The sequence below is a fragment of the Mauremys mutica genome, chromosome 21, assembly GCF_020497125.1.
Source record: "Mauremys mutica isolate MM-2020 ecotype Southern chromosome 21, ASM2049712v1, whole genome shotgun sequence".
Lineage (NCBI taxonomy): Eukaryota > Metazoa > Chordata > Testudines > Geoemydidae > Mauremys > Mauremys mutica.
In genome coordinates, this window is record NC_059092.1 from 24,066,335 (window position 1) to 24,085,164 (window position 18,830).

Here is an 18,830-nt window from a genome sequence, read left to right on the forward strand (position 1 = left end):
AATTATTTTAATTAATTAATAATAATACTTAATCATTTATATTAATTAATATGAGTTTAGGCTCGCCAATTTGTTTGATCAGAAGATAAAAGTTCGTGTTTCGAATCAGGTTCCACAGAATTGATAAAGGGACCTTCGAGGGTATGACAGGAAGCTCACACGGAGACAGATATAGTTATAACGACTTTATTAAACTCAAGGAAATAGTAAGTAAATTGTAAAAGAGGCAGAATTACAGAGTTACAATTGTATTACTGTTATTCAGGAGATACATATGATGATACAATATTATGTGCTGCAAACTTTGGTTAATATTCACACCCTGTTTTGATAAACTGGCGTTGGCCTCGCCTCTGGCGGTTCTGGTTTCACAGCTCTTGCAAGGGAAACTAATGTAACGAGCTGTCAAAGCTACTTTGGAATTTATTTTTTAGCTCAACTAAATAATCTAATACACAAATTAAAATAAAGTTTAGAGAGACCAAGCTTAGCCGAGTCCCTTTTGAACTTAAAGTTTGAAAACAAAATAAGTGCGGCCTGTTACTGGTTAATAGCTGTCGTAGATGGATAACATGAATACGTAGTTGAAGATGGTGAAGTGTAGAGAAGGAGGAGGAGGTTAAGGTGCGGGTAAAAAGAGGTAGGTTACTTCTTTTTATAGTGAGGTAGGTTACCTCTTTTTATGGAAATAAATGCCGGAAATCCTTCCTCTTATGCCCAAATTTCAGTCTTCCCCCATAGAAATGTTAGGATACGCTTACTCCATAGACTAGTATGTGTGTGCATATGGATAGCAGGTATCTGCGCACTTGTGGGGTACTTGTTAAGTCTGTGAATACAACTTTGAAAAATCCCCTTTGCTATTCTTCATTGTCTGTTGATCTAGGTAAAGGGTCTTAGACCTAAGCGTAGGCACTTTATTTGGGTATAGGAAAAACAGTTCCTTTTCTGGGTAAAAGGGCACAGGATGTAGCTATGCTAACTTTGCTTTAGCTTAAAATGCAGGTTTTTGGCCTGTAGGTTTCTTGCATTACAGCCAAACATATTTTTAATATGAATTAATAAACCTATCACAATACTGTACTTATAAGAAAAGAGATATTGATGCAGGCAAGCAGATGAATCCTGAGGGCTACAGATGTTACTGCCTAAAAATGAGATGGGGTTAAAACTATGGAATATTCTTTGTGACAAGTATCCCACAAATTCCACTGACCTCCCTTGTTTTCTTTGCCTGCAGTAGGGTTTCCAATTTCCAAACCTGATGTGATCTCGCAGCTGGACCGAGGGGAAGAACCGTGGGTCCCGGACCTCCAGGGCTCTGAGAAAGAAGTGATCCCGAGAGCTGCCTTCACAGGTGAGGACTTGGTTAAACAACTCAACAACTGCTTAGGAATGCAGGAAACATTTGGGATGCCCTACAAAGACCCTGTGAGCTCTTCAAGTTCAGGATTGTTCCCTGCAGATGTGGAATCATTATGGCAGATGTCACTCATGGCTTCCCTCCTATTCTGACTGACAACTGGCAGCAGGTCCCTCCCCGATCTCACTTTCCCCTGAGAGTTATGGTGCAATGAGGACCCAGAACTGATGCCTTCCTCCCTTCTCTGTGGAAGGGCTTGGGGAAAATCAGCACCTGATAAGTTTGATCTCTCCCATATATATTTTGGTTTGTTCATCCCTTTTTCCATTCCTCTCTCTGACATTTCCTTTTTCTCAGGCACAGGGAGTGACCTATGTCTGGATTCTCTCTGTCTCCCATCCGGCGATGGGCTGGTGAGTGAGAACGAGGAGGAGAAACCCCAGCAGGAAGACACTGTGCAAGTAGATCCACATTGGATGTTATCAGGAAGATCCAAAGGGAATGTTTCCGGGTGTTGTGCACTCCCAGAAAGCACAAAAGCCTGTGAGACTCAGCAGAGGCCAGAGGAAAATTACAGTAGCCACTCAGCCCTTATTCCACGCAACAGAATCAACCTGGAAGAGAGACGCTACATGTGCCATGAGTGCGGGAAAAGCTTCAATCGGCGCTCAGACATTATCAGACATGAGAGAATCCACACTGGGGAGACGCCCTACACGTGTTCTGAGTGTGGGAAAAGCTTCAATCAGCGCTCAAACCTTATTACACATCAGAGAATCCACACAGGAGACGCCCTACACGTGCTCTGAGTGCGGGAAAAGCTTCGGGCGGTGCTCTGACCTTATCACACATCAGAGAATCCACACAGGGGAGATGCCCTACACGTGCTCTGAGTGCGGGAAAAGCTTCAATCGGCGCTCACACCTTATCAGACATCAGAGAATCCACACTGGGGAGACGCCCTACACGTGTTCTGAGTGCGGGAAAAGCTTCAATCAGCGCTCAAACCTTATTACACATCAGAGAATCCACACGGGAGATGCCCTACACGTGCTCTGAGTGCGGGAAAAGCTTCGGGCGGTGCTCTGACCTTATCACACATCAGAGAATCCACACAGGGGAGATGCCCTACACGTGCTCTGAGTGCGGGAAAAGTTTCGGGCGGAGCTCTGACCTTATCACACATCAGAGAATCCACACAGGGGAGACGCCCTACACGTGCTCTGAGTGCGGGAAAAGCTTCAATCAGCGCTCACACCTTATCACACATCAGAGAATCCACACAGGGGAAACGCCCTACACGTGCTCTGAGTGCGGGAAAAGCTTCAATCAGCGCACAAGCCTTATTAGACATCAGAAAATCCACATGAGAGAGAACTGTTATAAATCCCTTGACTAGGGCTGACCAAAGTTGTTTTTTTTAATTACATTTGCTAATTCCCACATAGTGATTTTTGCACCATCTTCACCAAGGTCTCTCAGCTCCACCAGATCAGTTGCCTGCTTCTGCCTTTTGCAGCTCACCCTTCTTTGGGGTCAGTCCTGTGATCTTTTCTATCAATTCCATTCCTTTGAGTCATAGGAGCGTGTGTCTCTCCTGCCAGGAATGTTCATCAGCTCCAGGTGGGAGAGAGGTTTGATCCCAACAAACTACACTGAGGCAAAAAGTACCTGTGCCTGACAGCCACTAGGACTGTACATGGCGGCTGCTTAAGTTAGTGATCTTGGTGTAACAAGACAATTATAGTTGTAGAGCAGATGCAGCCCAGGTGCAGGGGTTGGCATTAGCTTTCCCCTTGACCTGACCTAAACTCCATCACTTTTCCTAGTCTAAACAAACCCTGAGCATCACAGTTATACTGTTCCCTCATTTCACAACAATTGTTAGTCATCGAGTTCTCCCTTGGGGAACCAATTGTTTCATTCCCATTCATTCCCAATTGTTTCATTGCTCTGATGTTGCTTTAGGTTGTGCTGGGGAGCAGATATTTTTATTATTTTCCACACTTAAAATATATTGAACTATAACAAAGAGCAGGAACAGGGCAGGGGTAGGGAAAAATGTCATTTCACCCATTGTAACAACAGACGTAGTTAGGGTAAGTCAGAGGGATTCCCTTATTCCCCATCACCATCCTCCTTCAATCCGTGCTAGAGCCTAAGAATCCTTTTCCTTTCCCCCACTGTGGGATGGGAGACATCCCAAAGTGCTCCCTGTGCTATAGCACATGGCTAAGCTCAGAGAATAAACCCCCAATAGCCCCTGAGCTTTGCTTTTTGAATTCTGTGTTTCCGATTACTTCAAGCCAGGGCACTGTGATTATTTACCAGTTTCTCTAGCACTGTTCCTACCACTGTTTCTGTAACATATTTTGTTTTTTGTGGGACAGGGTTGTTATTCCTTTGCCTAACCCCAACCTGGAAGGCCAGGGGGTCTGTTTTCTCTGGCCCTTCCCCACAGATAAATCTGACAGGGTTGCACCTGCCAGGAGCAAACAAAAAGCCCCACTGGTCTCACACACACAAAGCAGATAGACACACACAAGATACAGAAGAAACTGAATTATTTGAGCTATCAACATTTCCACTTTCCCACGGCATGTTAGTTCTGAAGGTTGTTTTAATTTATTTTCTTGGAACCAGAAATGGGGAAAGAGACACTGGAGTCAGTTGAATTACAGCAGGAAGGGATAAGTCTCATGATTTGTCACTAACCAAAGGCTTTGTGAACAGAGCGATAATGTTACTGAATGGTCTGGCTAACCCTGCAGTTAGAAACAATCAGCTCTATGGGTGGCAAATTGACAGAGGCTCTGCTGCTGATCGTGAAATAGAAGCACATTACCTTTAAATAGCTGCTACTTCAGTGCCTCTGGAAGTACAGAAAACAATGATCTGTGTTAAAGGAAAGTTGCCATTTCTCAGAGCCCCAATTTCTATTGTGTGTGTACAGGAAGGTTTGAATGTGTAGCAGGTAGTTTGGTAAAGCTTAGCTATTTTATGTGTGTAACAGGCTCCTGCCCACCTCCAGCAGAGGTTTCAATCACATACGATGGCAACTTACCGAATGTCACACAAATTAGTCCATCCCTCCCCATATTCAGTCTCTGACCGGAATGTTAGGATGAGGCAGAGAACTGGGAAAGGATCACAGTAGGAATACATTAAAAAGTGGGATTAATCAGAGCTAGGCTGCAGACAGAGCCTGTTCTAGAGCTGGTGAAGTGACAGGGACACACTCCCAGTAGTGCTGGCTCTGAAGTAACAGCAGAAGCAGATCGAAGAGAATGAGCTCATGTGGGAGCTATGGGCAGCTGCCCTGTCAGTGCATCACTCACCTGGCAGGTGTTACACAAAACACAGCACTTCCCCCCACTGCCACCACTTCATTATATTGTCCATGGGGATCTTTGTCCTGCAGGATTTTGATCTCTCCGGGTGGTCCATGGTGATTCATAACAGAGCCATTAGGGGAGCAGGAGTCATCCCAATGGAAATCTCTCCACTTCTTTCTCAGTGTTACCTTCTTAGTCCTGGCTTTGGAGATTACATTAGCCTTATCCTGTCTTGATTTTAGGTAGGATTGTGATCACCTTCTGGGGCTTGGCAGCTTAGAACTTTTGAGGGCTTTTCTCTGCCTTTTTGGTCCCTGCTGCAGTCAGTACATTCTAGACATGGGCATGGTGACCTTCCTGAGGATCTTGACAGCTTTAGCCAGCTTCTTGGTGGCTATTTTCCTGCTCACAGCCACTGTCTTCTTCTCATGCCTTGTCCTGGTGGCCCAGCCATTGGCTGAATATGAAGGAGCCAAAGTGCTGGTGACTTTAGCCTGCAGCAAGTTGCCTTTGCTCGTCAGACTCCTGAATCCCAACTGGGTGTGGGTCTTGTTCTTCTGCACAGCACAGCCCTGGAGAAGAGGGATCTGCAAATGTACATTCATATGATCCCTTTGTTTAATTGATGAAAACATAAACTAGACACTTAAAGGATTGGAACTGATTTCAGCTGATGGACAGGTTTGCTAGGTTTTTATGCATTTGGACAGCAAAATGTTGAGTGTTCACATTCATTTCAAGCATCCTCGTATGGTGGAGCTCCTGAACATAATGGAGAATGGTTTTTGTAAAGGAAAATCATGCCTCATGAATCTACTATAATTATTTGAGGGAGTCAACAAGCATGTGGATAAAGGTGATCCCGTGGATATAGTATACTTAGATTTTCAGAAAACCTTTGACAAGGTCTCTCCCCAAAGGCTCTGAAGCAAAATGGGATAAGATGGAAGGTCCTCTCTGGGATAGGTAACTGGTTCAAAGGCAAGAACGAAAGGGTCTGATTTTCAGAATGGAGAGAGGTAAATAGTGGTGTCCCCCTGCGGTCTGTACTGGGACCAGCACTGTTCAAGATACTCCTGAGTGATCTGGAAAAAGGGGTAAACAATGAGGTGGAAACATTTGCAGATGATACAAACCAACTCAAGTTAGTTACGTCCAAAAGAGAGTGCGAAGTGTGACAAAGGGATCTCACCAAACTGAATGACTGGGCAGCAAAAAGGCAGATGAAATTCAATGTGGATCAATGCAAAGTAATGCACATGGGAAAACATGATTTCCATTCTACATCTAAACTGATGGGGTCTAAATTAGCTCTTACAACTTAAGAAAGAGATCTTGGAGTCACTGTGGATACTTCTCTAAAAACATCTACTCAATGTGCATTGGCAGTCAAAAAAGCGAACAAAATGTTGGGAAGTCATTAGGAAAGGGATGGCTAGCAAGACAGAAATATAATATTGCCTGTCTATAAATCTGTGGTATGCCCACATCTTGAATACTGGAGCTAGTCCCCCATCTCAAAAAGATATATTGGAATTGGGAAAGGCACAGAAAAGGGCAACCAAAATGATTGGGGTATGGAACAGCTTCCATGTGAGGTGAGATTAATAAGACTGAGGGGAGTTTTCAGCTTGGAAAAGAGATGACTAAGGGGGGGCTAGGATAGAGGTCTATAAAATGATGACGGGTTTGGAGAAAGTAAATAAGGAAGTATCAGAGGGGTAGCCGTATTAGCCTGGCTCTGTAGGGAAGTGCTATTTACTCCTCATAACACAAGAACATCGGGGTCACCCAATGAAATGAATAGAGAGCAGGTTTAAAACAAACCAAAGGAAGTATTTCTTCACCCAACACACAGTCAACCTGGGGAAACATTGCCAGAGGATGTTGTGAGGGCCAAGACTATAACAGGGTCCACCAAAGAACTAGATAAGTTGATGGAGTATGGGTCCATCATTGGCTATTAGCCAGGATGGGCAGGGATACAAAACTATACCCAGCCTCTGTTTGCCGGAAGCTGGGAATGGGCGACAGGGGTGGATCGCTTGATGATTCCCTGTTCTGTTGATTCCCTCGCGGGCACCTGGCATTGGCCACTGTGGGAGGATAGGATTCTGGGCTGGCTGGACCATTGGTCTGATCCAGTATGGCTGTTCTTATGACCAATAGAGGGCAGTCCCCAACAGCAATATTTATATTTGGTGCACTGAAAGGGCCAACTTTCCAAAGCTGACCAAAATGATTAGTGAAAGTGTTTTGGAGAAAAACATTAAAACAGAAGAATGTAAATGAAAATTGGGAGCTATTGTTTAAGGAGCTTGTTAGATGGGGCATAAGCCACGTTGCCTAATTAGCTGAGCTTGCAATAGCCTTCCACTCAACTCCCTGACATTTCTCCATCTGCAACTGTGATAACTGTTTTAAAACCTAGATCCAATCAATTACAACATGTCAGGGAAGATTCTAGGCATCAGTGATCTAATCATTGGGTTGATGGGGGTAAACAAGAGAATAAGGCTCCCTCCCTCCCCCCAAGAGCCATCTTCATCCTCTCTCCCCTTTCTGCTCCCGCATCCTTTGCACATTTTCAAAGACAGATGCCACGTGACGGCCTTTGCTCTTGGGGAAGTTGTCTAGTGGTCAGGGTTTCGGTCCTTCGGGGTAGAAGGACGCAGCAGATGGTGGGGGAGCCCAGGGCCTCCCATGGGCTCTGACCCAGGCCACTCTGAGGGCAACACTTCCTGCCACCTCACTATTGTCCAAAGTTTGCAGTTTGTCACAGGAAGCTCTGAACAGTGTCAGCTCACTGCTTGGCACCTCTTTGCAGCCGGGTATGGCAAGGCAACTCTCTCCTTGGGGTGGCAGCTGTGTCTGTTACGCTGACAGATCTGGGTCGGTGACTTGTCGGTGGGTGGGATCGAACTGGGAACTCAGGAGCTTAGTGCGTGGGCCTCTACAGCATGAACTGAAAGCCACCTGGCTGCTAGCTAAAACTCTAGAAAAGACTCATTTTATCTCTCCCTCTAAGTGATCTCGGTGCCACTAGCTGGGACGCCCCACCACACCCGGGAGGTGTGTGGGTTACGTATTTCCCCTAGCTGAGGAAGTGCATCTGGCGCTTCGGAGAGTTCCCAGCTGTAATCCTGGACAACCCCTGTAACAATGCGGCCTCCGGCGGGACACTGCTGAGAGTATCAATTCAGGGCAAATTGCTTGGAGCAGGGCAGTCACAGCCCGAGGCTGGGTGCCCTTTACTATTAAAGCACGTCACAGCAGCCATGCAGAGAGGACTTTGGTTTTACCCCACTGGCCAATCGGACGTCATACAAGCAATTCCCTCAGCTATTCCAGTTCCCTTCTATCACCACCAGCCCCGCTCCTTATGGGGATGAATGGTTATGAAAACCGATACCCCAGTAAAAGAAAACGGGTTCTGTCAAAGGACCAAGCCCCAAATGCAGGTGAATAGATGAGTCAGATCTTACCCACAAATCACGCTCTTGCAAATCCTTCAGCATGTAAAATCTAAAGGTTTATTCATAAAAAGTAAGAAATATGTATGAGAGCTAAAATTGTTAAAGGAATCAGTTACATCCAGTAATGGCAAAGTTCTTGGTTCAGGCTTGTAGCAGTGATGGAATAAACTGCAGGTTCAAATCAAGTCTCTGGAGTCCATCCACAGCTGGGATGGGTCATTCAGTCCTTTGTATAGAGCTTCAGTTTGTAGCAAAGTCCTCCAGAGGTAGAAGCAGGACTGGAGATGAGGCATCAGCCTTTTATAGTCTCTTGCCATGTGATCTTTGCTTTCTTTGTCGCAAGGACACTCTATCCAGCACGTGGCACAGAAAAACCTTTGAGTTCTGGCCATAGGCAGGTCCCTGCAGACCATGCTGAGTCACAGGGTGTATCTGCCTTCTCTCAGTGGGTTGATTGTAGATGGTCCTTAGTGGGCCATCAAGGAGGCGAGGCAGAACTGACACCAACTTGTCTGTGGTGTTTCCCGGAAGCAGAGCACAAGTTTGAAATATGGGCAGCATAGAGCCAATATTCATAACGTCAACTTCAAAAAATGATAGACATCTAGAGATAGCATAATTATAATCAGTCAATCAGAACCTCCACATAGACCCCTTACACAACAACCTTTCTACAATATTGGCTGCAAATAGAGAACAGTGGCCGCAACGGTGATCTGTACCATTACAGATGATGTCAGTAACATCACAGGAGGTGACACGGCATCAGTGAGACTGGGGGTTTGGCTACACTTGCAGGTGTACAGCGCTGGGAGTTAAAGCTGTCTTCGTACAGCTGTGTAGGGAAAGCGCTGCAGTGTGGCCACATTTGCAGCATTTGCAGTGGTGTTGGGAGTGGTGCATTATGGGCAGCTATCCCACAGAGCACCTCTTCCCATTCTGGTGCCGTGGGTTGTGGGAAGGGTGCGGAGGGTGTGGATCATTCTGGTTCCTCTCCCAATGCCCTGTGATCCATCGCTTCACATCCCAGCAATCCCTGTTTTTCCGTCCATGTTTGGCGCCATCTTGCATCTTTCAACGTTTTCTGTGCAGCGCGATTCTGTGTTCCGTTTCGGTCTGCGGAAAGTGGAGCCTGAACTGCTGAGGAGTTTGCTGACAAGTCTCGCCAGCACATCATGTTTGGCAGTTGAGCTATTCCTTAAGATCCAAAGTGACAGTGAGGCGTCCACAATGATAGCGAGTCGCATAACGTGTACGACACAAAATTGCTTGTAACATTCACAGACATGCTCAGCACCGTGGAATGCCGCTTTTGGGCTTGGGAAACGAGCACTGAGTGGTGGGATCACATCGACATGGAAGTCTGGGATGATGACCAGGGACTGCAGAACTTTCGGATGAGAAAAGCCACTTTCATGGGACTGTGTGAGGAGCTCGCCCCCACCCTGCGGCACAAGGACACAAGATTGAGATCTGCCCTGCCAGTGGAGAAGCGGGTGACTATTGCAATCTGGAAGCTGGCAACTCCAGACAGCTACCGATCCATCGCAAACCAGTTTGAAGTGGGAAAGTCGACCATTGGAATTGTGTTGATGCAAGTTTGCAGGGCCATTAATCGCATCCTGCTAAGAAGAACTGTGACTCTGGGGAAATGTGCAGGACATTGTGGATGGCTTTGCACAAATGGGCTTCCCTAACTGTGGAGGGGTGATAGATGGGACCCATATTCCTATTCTGGCACCACCCCACCTAGCATCCGGGTACGTTAATCAGAAGGGGTATTTCTCTATGGTTCTCCAGGCGCTTGTGGATCACCTTGGGCATTTCTTTGACATTAACGCAGGCTGGCCCGTAAAGGTGCATGATGCACGCATCTTTCGGAATACTGGCCTGTTCAGGAAGCTGCAGGCCGGGACTTTTTCCCCAGACCGGAGGATCACAGTAGGGGACGTCAAAATGCCCATTGTGATCCTTGGAGACCCCGCTTACCCGTTAATGCCGTGGCTCATGAAACCGTACACAGGGAGCCTTGACAGTAGCAAGGAACGGTTCAACTACAAGCTGAGCCAGTGCCGAATGACTGTAGAGTGTGCTTTTGGCCATTTAAAGGGGCGCTGGTGATCTCTGTATGGGAATCTGGACTTGGGGGAAAGCAGCATCCCTGCAGTTATATCCATGTGCTGTACCCTTCATAATATTTAGGAAGGGAAGGGTGAAAGATTCAGTCAGGCATGGACCTCCGAGGTTCAAGTCCTGGAGGCTGAATTTGCACAGCCAGAGAGCAGGGCTATTAGAGAGGCCCAGCACAGGGCTGCAAGGATTAGGGATGCCTTGAGGGAGGAATTTGAGACTGAAAACCAACAGTAATGTTTGGTGCCTTGCACGGGAGTGAAGTGCAGTGGTTACAATGTTAGTGGGAATCTGTGTTTGCTAAGCTGATTTGCAGTGCCTGTGTCTTTCCTGGGCTAAGGTATCTTTGACTTTATGCAATAATAAAGACTGTTTTCAAAGCCAAGAATTCATTTATTGAAAAGAAAATTACTTTATGGAAAGACACACAACTTTTGGGGAATCTGAAAGGGCAGGGGGGTGGGGTGGGGAACTGTACAGTCACAGGTTTGAATATGTCCTGGCTGGAGTGCTGTGCAATGACTGCTGCACTCCAGGGTGGCTGTACTGCATGGTGATGGGGGCTGAGTGCAGAGGGTAAGGATCGTAGTTCTCAGGGCTGGTTGGTGAACGTACAGGTGTTGGGGGCAGCTGGTGGTGATGAGAACCTGGATGTTGGGGAAGGAGGGGTTGGAGCTAATATGGGGGCACAAGGGCTACAGGGGAGAACCAGGGGCGGTAGTGCTCTGCCTGCATGGCTACAAGCGCCTGTATAGAGTCCGCTTGGTGATCCAGGATGCTTATCAGCCGCTCCGTGCTTTGCTTCCTGTGCACTGCATTTTCCTTGTGGATCCTGCTTTCCCTCTCCCTCCTCTCCTGTGCTTTTTGATTCTCTGTGAGAGGTTGGTGCATCACTTCGTGCACCATCTCGTCTTTGCTTTTTTGCTGTCTCTGCCAGAGGTTTTGCAGTCTCTCAGCCAGTGATAACACGGACAGCCGAGATCTCAAGGTTGCATCTGTAAAGGCAAAATGCAACACTTAACAGAGGCAGCATTGTTTATACCAGACAGAGTAATTCCCCCGCACTTAAGGAGGGCACATACAGTCTTCACAATAGCGTAATTTTCCCATCCCAAAGAGAGCGCACATAACCCACGGGAGCCCCGAAAGGGTGAGTAAGGGGGACTAATTGTTTCAGGGCTGTACTGTCCTCTGGGTTTCTGTGCCTTGGGGAGAGCCAACAACTGCAGGGGGCACCTACACTGAACACTATCCCAACATTTTCCACAGGAGTGTATCCTGGAAGATATCTCGCTGCTGCGGGTCACCTGGGAAGAGCAGGAGGGTCTTCTACTGCAATGTGGATTCCGCCCTGGCCCCTATGCAGCTTGCCTGTGTGCAGCAATGGTCCCCCCACCCCTCGCGGATGCGTTAGCCTGACTGGGACAAGGACCACAGTGGCTCTCCCAATAAATGTGCACAAGCGCATTGCCCATGCTCTGGATGAGACTTTTGAAGAGATTACCGAGGCCGATTACCGCGACGTGATAGACCACATCAGTGCACTATTCTGCATCTAGGCATGCATGCAGCCCTAACCCTCCCGCCTCTCCCAAAAAAATTCCATCCTGAAAATAAAAGCCGCTTACTGGGAACCTGCTCCTCTGTTTGTCCTCCACCAAGTACCAGGTGCTGCGACTGGCTACCTTCCTCTTGGCTTGAGAAGAACTCCTGGCTGCATGCCTCCAGGGACTCCGGGGTGTCTCCCCCCACCCCAGTACCCTCACTCTCGCTTTCCCCCTCCTCCCCCTGCTCCATCGTGGTTGTCGGATTGGCGGTGGGGTCACCCCCAAGTATTGTGTCCAGCTCCTTGTAAAATCAGCAGGTCGTGGGGCCAGCGCCAGAGCGGTGGTTTCCCTTGCGGGCTTTGCAGTAGGCACTCCACAGCTCCTTCACTTTAACCCTGCACTGCAGCGCGTCCCGGTCATGGCCCCTTTCCATCATGGCCCTTGATATCTGCCCAAAGGTATAGTAATTCCTACGGCTGGAGCACAGCTGGGACTGCACAGCTTCCTCCCTCCAAACACTGATGAGGTCCAGCAACTCGCCATTCTCCATGCTGGGGCTCATTTGCCACGTGGAGGCATGGTCATCTGGAAAGATTCACTGATTGCACTCCACACCTGGCTGAGCAAACAGGAAGGGGATTTTTTTAAATTCCCGGGGCATTAAAGGGCGGGTCTGACAGCTGGTCACCTGAGGCCAGGCAGTAGAGTTCGAACTGATGAGCAGAGTAGCTAGAACAGGCACTCTGGGATAGTGCTGAATACTTCTGAAGGCCAATAACAGCGCTTTTGGTGGCCACATTGGCGGGGCAGCACTGCATCAGCAGCGCTATAGTCTTTATTCCTCTTGTAGAAGCCAGTGCTGTAGCCAGGGAGGTACAGCGCTGTATATATGCCTTGGAAGTGTGGACGGTGAGTGAGTTACAGCGCTGTAAAGCCAACACCAGTGCTGCAACTCTCAAGTGTAGCCAAGCCCGAAGACTAGATGCCTTTCTGGAGTGTGTTTGCCCCAAAAGTAGCTATTGTGTCATACAGGAGGCCTGTGATATGCAGGGGGTCAAATTAGATGCTCTAATGGTCTCTTCTGGCCATAAAGTCGACTAATTTCTGAAAAACTGAGTGCAGCACTGGGAGCAGCGTCTGATGTTTTCCTGTCTAGCCGGCTTGCTGCCTAGAACGAACGCTCCTTGAGTGGGGTGATCCACAGGGAGTAGCTCAAACCTCCAAAGTGCCTGGGCAGGGGCAGGCCATTGGCACAGCAAGGGAGGGGTGTGGCAGTGACATCACAAAGGCCTTTTGCAGGACCTCAGACTATTGGTCAAAGGTGGTGGGGAGGTGGTGACCTCACCGAGAGATGCTGACATCAGCCAGGCAGGCAGGACAGGGGCGAGGGAAACCTCAGAGACCCCTGTGGCTTTGCTTCAGCAAGTCTCCTTCTCCAGGTCTCTCTTTGAGGACTGAGAGAGTATTTGGGTTCAGGTACGTGAGCGCCGGGAGGAACCTCTTTCGAGTTTTCCCCTTCCCTTTTCCTGATTTTACTAGAAAACAGCCGTCCCTGTTTAGAAGGTAAGAGCCTCCTCGAGGTTTGAAACCTGTTCAGTCTGATCCATCTGGTGATAGTTGAATTCTTCGCATGGAAAACACGAGCTTAAGGAGGCCGAATTTTATTCTGCACCTGGGATTTTGTCCCTTAGAATCACTGGGGACATTAGGGTTTGTCCTTTTTGTTTAATCTTTTCCTTCATCCCTCCCTCCCTCCTTTCTCTTTGTCTCTTGCTTCTTTTGTCCTTTCACCTGTTCCCCTCCCAACACCAGAAGGGGTGTGTGTGTGTGTGTGTGTGTGTGTGTGTGTGTGTGTGTGTGTGTGTGTGTGTGTGTGTGTGTGTGTGTGTGTTGCAGGGGAGTGCTCGGCAGCTCCCACTGTGGGTGGTCCACCCAAAAATGTGGGGCTGAAATAGTTCTCGGGCAGTGATCCCCACCGGTGACCTCGACCATCCTTTGGGCTCTCTGGTGAGAACCCTCAGCCTCCCGTCCTCAGTCTCTACCCTGATTGGCTGAGCAGGGGTTTATTGACAGGGAGGAGACTCAGGTCCTTGTTGTTCTCTTTTAAGACCAAGGAAATAAGTCATAACCAGTTCTATGTTTGACAAATTTTGCTGCTTTCTGCATTAATTGTCTCTGAACAATTCATGATCCTCTCTAACATTGCAGTTCTCCTCAAATACTTGCTGAATAATTCCTGTGCACTGTTGTTGGTCTGGAGCTCATCTGAGAGCACTTTATTCAGGTCATTCAATGTATGAAATTCAAGATCCAATGGTTAGTTTGAAAATCAAGGCTCTTGGGTCCTATTCCCAACTCTGCCACTGACTGGCCGTGTGACCTAAGACAAGTCAATTCTCCTTTCTCAGCCTTAGCTTCTCCCTCTTTCAAGTAGGGATAATAATGATCCGCTCCTACCTACGTCACGGTGGGTGGAGGATGGGGATCCATTGGAGAGTGTCACTAGGAGTAGTGCATCATATGAGGTGTCCTATCACATTTACTCAGAGCAGATTAACACATAATAGAATAGCTGAAATAGTCTATTTCATTTGTATTTTTTTATTTTGAAATTGTTAAGAGCAGCAACTACTTAGCTCAGACTGAAGCATCTTATTTAATTTTCAAGATCTAAGTGTCTCTTCTTTGTGTGTGACGAGACAATTTAACACACTGTGACAAACAGGAGATGCTTTTGTTTTGCAACAACATATTTTTGCAAAGAACTTTCATCCCACTTGTTATGATTTTGAGAAACAAACTGGTTTAGTCTGAATGGGCTTTTCTGACAGAAACAGTTTCAATGAAATTTCGCCACCATCTCGATTCCTGCGCTCTATCCCTGCCTCGGGGGGCGTGGGGGGTTGTCTGTTAGAACAGGAGTCAGGACCGTTGGCTTCTCTTTCTGGCTCTGCCACCACCTTGCTGGGTAGTACTTCCCTTCTGTGTACCTCAGGCTCTTCCCCATCTGTCCAATGGGAACAGGGACAGTTCTCGAACTCTGGGCGGTCATGAGCCTGAGTGAGATAAGGGGCGTTAAAACCCTCTGTGAAGGAGAAAGGGGAGTTTCATGGAGTTTAGCACCAAGGAATTCTAAAGTTTGCTAAAATGTCTAGTCTGCGGAAACAAGAAATGGTCGGGGCCAAACTTTTTAACCACTGCCTTTTTTAAAGCCCCTTCAGGGATGTGAGTCCCTGTCTTTTAGGTACCTGGGGTTCTTTGCCAGCAGGAGAGAAGAGGTTCCTGCCTCCATTTTTGTGGCCTTAATAAACCAGGTGTTGTGCCCCAGTTCTCGTCTGAGATCCCTGGAAAAAAAACATCCTCCCATCCATGAACAAGACAGGACCTATCTTTAAAAGGGGAACAAAGAGACCTCTGGGACTTACAGACTAGCCAGCCTCACTTCCACAGTTGGGGAGATACTGGAATAGATTCTTAAACAATCAGTTTGTCAGCAGCACCTACAGGATACTTTGGTTCTTAGGACTAGTGAGCATGGATTTGTCAAGAACAAATCATTCCAAACCAATCCTCTTTCCTTCTTTGGCAGGGTTCCGGCCTAGTGGAGGTGGATAAACAGTAGATGGGATCTAGGACATTCTCACAAGCAAACGAGGGAAATGCGGTCTAGACGCAATCAGTGTCATGTGGGGGCAGAGCTGGTTGAAAGCCCAGACTCCAAGAGCCCGTCTCCATGTCTGGCTGTCCAACGGAGAGGGTGCACCTAGTGGGTCTGGCAGGGATCAGTTCGGGGTCCGGTACTATTCAATAGTTTCATTACTGGTTTGGAAAATGGAGTGGAGAGCATGCTTCTAAAATTGGCAACCCACACCAAGCACTTTGGAGCACAGGATTGGAATTCAAAACGCCCTTAACAAATTGGAGAATTGGTCTTGAGCCAAACTCCATGGCTGGGCCCCTCTCTCTAGACTGGGCTGAAGTGAAACCCCAGAGCCAAACCCTCCTCCTCCTGGGCCGTGCGCTCCGCCCTTGAATGGTCAGATGCTGCTTAGCGCTGTCAGAGCAGCTTTGGCTGGGGGATTCTCCCAGCACTTTCCACTAGTGGGAAAGTATTAAATCCCCAGAGCCCAGCCCCTCTCCCTCCCTCACCCAAACTCTCCCCCAGAGCCTTAGGCAGGTGTGTGGGGGTCGGGAGGGGCAGGACTTGGTCCCATTCTGGGCACCACCAAAAATTATACAAACCTGCCGCCCCTGTCCAGCCCAACCTTCTGCTGATGCACCTCAGCCCCCACCCCTGCAGGGTTTGAAGCTTCCACTGCTTAAATTCCAGGACACTGAGGGATTTCAGCTCCCCTTTGCCCAGAGGGAACCTTCACCTCACTCCCAGCCAGGTTCTTGTCCATGGGATCACTGTAGGGGGGCTGGGTCCCTCGATGTCTTTTCTCTCTCTGTGACAGGCCAGGGCGCAATAACTGGGGCATCTGAGCACCCAGGACCTTCTGTGGGGCTGCCATTCCCCTTCCCCTTCTGTGGTCCCATCTGCCATTGACTCCAGCCTTTTTTCTATCCATCATCAGCACCATCCCAAGCCAGCAGCACTCACCTCAAAAAGACAGAGAGTCCTGTGGCACCTTACAGACTAACAGACGTATTGGAGCATGAGCTTTCGTGGGTGAATCCCCACTTCGTCAGATGAATGTAGTGGAAATTTCCAGGGGCGGGTATAAATATGCAGGTAAGAATCAGTCTAGAGATAAGGAGGTTAGTTCAATCAGGGAGGATGAGGCCCTCTTCTAGCAGCTGAGGTGTGAACGCCAAGGGAGGAGAAATTGCTTTTGTAGTTGGCTAGCCAGGCACAGAATTCCCACTTCATTCATCTGACGAAGTGGGGATTCACCCACGAAAGCTTATGCTCCTGTACGTCTGTTAGTCTATAAGGTGCCACAGGAATCTTTATCGCTTTTTACAGATCCCGACTAACACAGCTGCCCCTGTGATACTCAAAAAGACAGTGTCCCCTGTTGGGTGTAAATCACTGACCTCTCTCCTCTCTGAGCACTGACTGCCCCTCTGTTTCCTTGCCTCTCAGTCTGTGCAGATGGGACCTTTCTCTCCAGTGCTGGAGATTTGCCCTTATCATCTACCCTTGTCCGAAGCAGCACAGCGGGTGGGAATCTTACATGTACCAAGGTGACTTAGGAACAGAAACCCCCCCCCAGACCTTCCATGCAATTGGCACTTGCCCCTCACTGAGCAGGATTGAAACTCCTGCAGGGAGACTGCTGGGCCACATCCCCTCCGGGCATGAGCAAAGCTGCAGGGTGAAAAAATGAACCTGGAGATTGAACCCAGGGCCTCATACATGCTGAGCATGTGCTCTACCACTGAGTTACATCCCCAGATGGGCTGTGGGTGCTATGGGTTACTCTCAGGGCCCTCCTATTCCCAGCACATCCAGTGACATATAAGTTTCACAAGAAGCACATTCCCCTCTCTGAGGGCCAGACCTGCTCTCCTGCATGTTAATTGTTCATAGGGGTCACTTTGCAGCAGGACCAGATTTGATGTGTGGGGAAGAGAGAGTTTGTGCCTTGGACTCAGAGATGCACTCAGCCCTCTCCCCTGCATTGGGTGGGTGGTGCTGCCACCTCCTGCTGGAAAGTCATGATGGTGGTGGGGCTCTGTGAGCAGCTCACTCCCTAATCCTGGTGGCAGAAATGATGAGATAGAGGCTCCAGCTGTTTCTAGGATTTACTATTTCCACCTGCCTGTGAAGTCCAGCTTTCCCCAGCACATTCACTGCGGTGCAATTGGGTCACTGTTTCCATGGCTGAACAGCAAAGAATCACTCCCAGTTTCCCTTCTATCGGCAGCAGGGTTAGCCTGTGTTGGTGGTTAATGAGGTGGATCTAGTTGTAAATTGTTATTCATTCCTCACCTTGACAATTCACACAGTCCCTTTCCCATGCAGATTCCCAGCACCTCAGTGATCCTGGTAGCAGGGGTTGTGGCCTGAGATTTTCAGGGTTCTTTCCCCTTCCACCTGGAGTGAACTCAATTTTTTCTCCATCCCAGAAATTCCATGAAATAACAACAGGGGCATAAAGAAAGAGGGGAGAGAACATTGATCCAGACTCTGGGGCTTTGGGCTGATTTAATTCTTGGTAAAAACATGAACTTGATTCCAAGAAGGGAGAGAGGAGAAGCCTGAAGCTGACTTTAGTCCCAGGCTGGGGTCTCCTGAATGGTGGGAAACATCCTTGGCTGCTACCCAGGGACAGCAGCTACTGGTAACATACCAGGACTGGGATGAGAGGGGAATGTTGCCTGGACTTTATCATACAGGCCCCATCCTGCTTCTCAGAGCCCATGGGCGAGAATCTAGAGAAGGGTGAGTCATTTCTCAGCTGCATTCTCAGGAGAAGCCGGTAGCCGTCCTTGACCAGAGACCCAGGGGAGCAACCACGGCAGTTCTAGGGAGAGCTCTGGCTGCCAGGGGATCCAGCCAGGAGAGGGAGTGCTGGGGGATCTGGAGGGCCAGTCCAGTGGGGCTGTCTCAGGAGTCAGAGGTGGCCTTGCCAGTGGGGAGGCGCTAGGTCACATGTTGGTGGAGTGGGGAAGTAGGGACTACAGGATGTCAGGCTGGTTAAAATGAAACTGCACAAAAAACCCTCCTGCTTTGCTCCACCTAAAGGCCCTACTTTGGCCTCTCCCCTTTCATAAAAATCTCCATATCTACCCCATCTGTCAGAAACCCCCTTTCTCCCATGGGTAGTTTCACAGTTTCTTCCTTTTTTCATGGACTCGTACAAATATTTTTGCCATGGAAATGATCAAGTACATTTAACATGAGAAAAACAATCAAACAACACATCTGTGTCTCTTTCCCCAAGCATGGTGTGTCTCAATTTAACTCCTGAAAAGTCTAGGCAGGCAGAGTCACCCCTATGCTATTTAGGGGAGGGATAGCTCAGTGGTT